Source organism: Sturnus vulgaris, chromosome 7 (assembly GCF_052056855.1).
Source record: "Sturnus vulgaris isolate bStuVul1 chromosome 7, bStuVul1.hap1, whole genome shotgun sequence".
Lineage (NCBI taxonomy): Eukaryota > Metazoa > Chordata > Aves > Passeriformes > Sturnidae > Sturnus > Sturnus vulgaris.
The window spans coordinates 4,725,530-4,729,205 of NC_142249.1; the positions used below are offsets into that span (position 1 = coordinate 4,725,530).

The window sequence follows — 3,676 nt, forward strand, 5'->3', positions numbered from 1 at the left end:
GCTAGGTTGATGCGTCGTGGCTTGATGCCCTTGTGTACCCATGTCGCACTCCACCTACTCCAGCTGCTCAGCACACAGGAGCCACGCTGGGATCTGCCTTTCCTGGCATTCACTGTGGAGGTGAGCCTCTTGGCCAGAGCTCCCTCCCAGCTCTCTGTCCTCTCGTCACCACAGCTGCCTGGGACACTGCCCGTGCCCTGTGCTGATCTCTCAGCCCAGCCCTGTGTGGTTGCGCGCTCCTGCCGGCCGGGTCCGCTGTCACTGCCCTGTGCCTTTCAGGTCCTGGACTGCTTGGATTTCACTCAATGTGCTGACAGCATCCTGGAGATCATGTCAAGGAACCTGCAGAGCAAGTACAGGGAGAGACGTCGCCTGGCACTCAGATGCCTTGTGGTGCTCAGCAAGGATCCCTCGATGGTGAGAAGGGGGCAGCGGCTGAAGCTGTGCTGGGGAAAGCTGCCCCTCGGGCTGCCTGGGCTTCAGGAGCTGCAGCAGATGCTCCCAGCTCTCCTGCCTCACCTCCCTGAGTTCATCACGACAGGCCTTTGGCCTCTGGGCCCTGTGGCAGCAGGGTGGGGTTGCAGTGCCAGCACGGCAGTGGTGGCACTGTAGCCGTTCTTGGCTTCACAGCACAGCCTTGTCTTCTACACAGGCCAAACGTATACGCAGCCTGTCTCGAAGCCTCCTGGAGCTGCTGGGTGATGCACAGAGAGAGGTGATTGGCATGTCCCTCTCTGTCTTCATAAATATCTTCCAGGAAAAACACCTCATGATATCTAGCACTGCTGCTACAAAGCTGGCTGTGCCACTCCTGTCACTACTGGAAAATGTAAGGCTCTGTGCCCCCAGCCATGAGCACTGGCTGCTGCCCCGAAACTTTGTGCCTTCCTGATGTTTGGGCCTTCGCCCAGGTGGGCTGTACAAGTTGCTTCTGAGGTCTTTTCCTCCTTCTTTCCTCCAGGATAGCAGTCATGTGCAGCAGCTTTCCGTTCACCTCTTCTGCAAGGTGATGGACTTGGTAGTGGACAAGGGAAAAACGGCCCTGGAGAGAATTGTGAGCCAGAGCCTGCTCCCACTCTTCTTCCACTGCCATGATGAGAACCAGGAGCTGGCAAAGGTAAAGTTTTGTGTGATGCTGGTGGATGTCTGGAAGGGGCTCGGCTGCCTCCTGCAGGTCCTGGCACCTCCCGGGCTGCAGCCTCCTGCACGCCTTGGCACAGGGACGCGGCTCCTGTGCCCTGAGCTGCGGTGCCATCTGCACATCTCTGCTGCTCTCCAGGCCTCTCGAGAAACGCTGCTTTGTGCGGCGGGGTTCTTGAAGAAGACGGATCTCCAACAGGCGCTGCAGACAGAAGAGCTGTGGATGTTTGCCGAGTGCCTGGTAAGGAGGGCCTGGAAGCGCCAGGCTCAGCCTGGACAAGCCCCCTGAGCGCGGTGCTCACTGTGTGCGCTTGGCAGCTGTGGCCCTGCCCAGGGCTGCACGCAGGAGCCGCACGGGCTCTTCTCCAGGCTCCTGTGGGCCCGAGCCGGGCGCCGACGGAGCCCCGGCCCAGCGGCTGCTGGCCGCGCCTCAGGGCTGTGCGGGCAGGGGAGGCCGGGGCCGGCCAAAGCGGGGAGCGCCTGGCAAAGGGGCACAAAGCCCGGCCCGACCCTTCCCTCCCGCCGCTCTCTCCAGCTGGCAGACGACAGGAGCCGAGCGGCCGAGCACCTGCGCCAGGCCCTGCCGTACCTGCAGAGCCCACAGCAGTCCGTCCAATTAGCGGCCATCAGGTTCATGGGTGAGCCCGGGCTCCCTCCCCTCCCCTCCCCTCCCCTCCCCGCCCCGCCGCAGCTCGGCCCCAGCCCCGCCTGCGGCCCCGGCAGCGCGGCATCCGGGCCCGGCGCCGTGGAGCCCCGGCTGCCCTCGGGGCTGCTGCCGCCCTGTGTCGCAGCCGTGCCCTTGGGCGTCAGGATGCAGCAAGGGCCCGGGCTGAGCCCTGCCGGGCCACGAGGGCGTGTGGCCACAGGGCTGGCAGCGCCGCTGGCAGGGAGCTGTGCCGCTGGACAGAGCCGTGACGGGCTCTGTGTTCCCAGGGATCGCCGGGGCACGCATGAGGAAGTAGAAGAATGAGCTCCAGGTGCTCAGTGCGGGTGAGTGAGGGCAGCGGGCTGGCAGCGGGGGCTGGCAGGTGGAGTTGCAATCCCTGTCCCGGCTGCGGAGGGCTTTGCTCCCTGTGTGGATGAAGGGTGGCGTGGGCAGAGCTCCGAGTGTTTTATTGGGACACAGGCGGGATTCTTGGCCTGCACCTTGCAGCCGATCCCGTTGGCAACTCCTCTCTGCTGGCCATTGCAGGAGCTGAGTGGGCTGCCCTTGGCAGGAAGGTCTACTTGGATTCCCACAGATCCGGGCTCTGACTGTGACTCTTCTCTCTTCCAGCCATTCACACCCCAAGGAAACAAACCAGTCCATCCCACTGGAACCTGAATATTCAAGACCAGTTTGCCAACAGAGCTGAAGAATTAGGTTCCTCTGAGCGACACAGTGAACCAGTGTCCCAAGAACAGCACCAGGAGACACTGAAGAGGACACCACATGCATATCTCACTGGAGCTCCAGGCACAGCTGATGATTGGCACAGCTGAACCTGTGGGAAGCTCGCATGGCTTCAGCCCTCTCCCTGCCTGTACATAGCTCTCTCCCTCTAGCCCTCAGACCACGCCAATCCCTGTTTTCCCTTCCACCTCATTCCTTTGCTTTGCAAAGTATATTATCTCCTACTAGTGGTTCTTTGTTTATCCTTTGTCAAAAGAAATAGATTAAAGTCTTTTGTTTGTTAAAATTGTGTCTATTAAATAAACAATTCATTTTGTAATAGACTTAAACAACCATTATGAAGAACTTGTGAGCAAGAGCGGTTTTGGGGTGCTGCCCACCTCAATAAAGCCAATGACTACTGCCAGAGGCCTGGGCAGAGGCAAGACTTGTTTCATCTCCCCTCTCCCTTCGTAACATTCCCTTTGGCTCCCTGTGGTCCTTTGAGTCCTTGAGGCCCGCTGCCCTGGGCACAGGGGCAGGGGAAGGGAGAAGGCTGTGAAGAGCAGGTTTGGCATCTGCCTGGAGCTGTGGAGACCAACCCAAGCACCTGCAGCACGCTGTGTTACCCCCTTTTGGCCAGAGGTGTGAGCAGGAGCATCTCTGTCCAGCTGCGAGCCCCAAAGCTCTCTTTGAGAGCTGTGAATTAAAAGGCCTTGATGCGCACACTGTTCACATCTCACCCGCCTGCTGTGTTTCGGCTCTTGGCAATATGCAATTGCCTCTCGCTTGGTGGAAGCTGCTGCGGGCCAGGGCCAGCAAAGAGCTGGGCTGTGCGGGCCAGGCAATCTGCAGAGTCTTGGCTGATCTTGGTGTGTCCCTGGCCTCAGCAAAGGCCGGGAAGGTTTGCCTCCCAAGGCATCCTGCTCATTGGCTCTTCCTGTGCGCCTTGGAGAGAAGAAGGTCGGCATTTCTGGCAGCTGGGCATTAGCAGGCCTTAAAACGGGGGCGTGTTTTGGCCCAGGGCCAGCTGAGATACCCTGAGAGGAGGCAGCCCAGTGCTCCTTGCTCCTCTCTGCCGACACCAGATCGTTTGTCTGCTTTTGGGGTGACCCTGGCTCTGTCGGGGGTGCTGGGTGGACACGAGACAGCAGCTCCTGTCCC

The 3,676-nt window shown here is 60.3% G+C and overlaps 1 long non-coding RNA gene across 1 annotated transcript; it reads left to right on the plus strand.

Moving 5' to 3' along the window:
• Positions 1 to 789, plus strand: LOC148223133 (uncharacterized). Its single transcript, XR_015804696.1, has 3 exons — positions 1 to 120; positions 280 to 417; positions 653 to 789. It is a non-coding gene; the product is annotated as an uncharacterized LOC148223133 (long non-coding RNA).
• Positions 790 to 3,676: the final 2,887 nt, after the last annotated feature.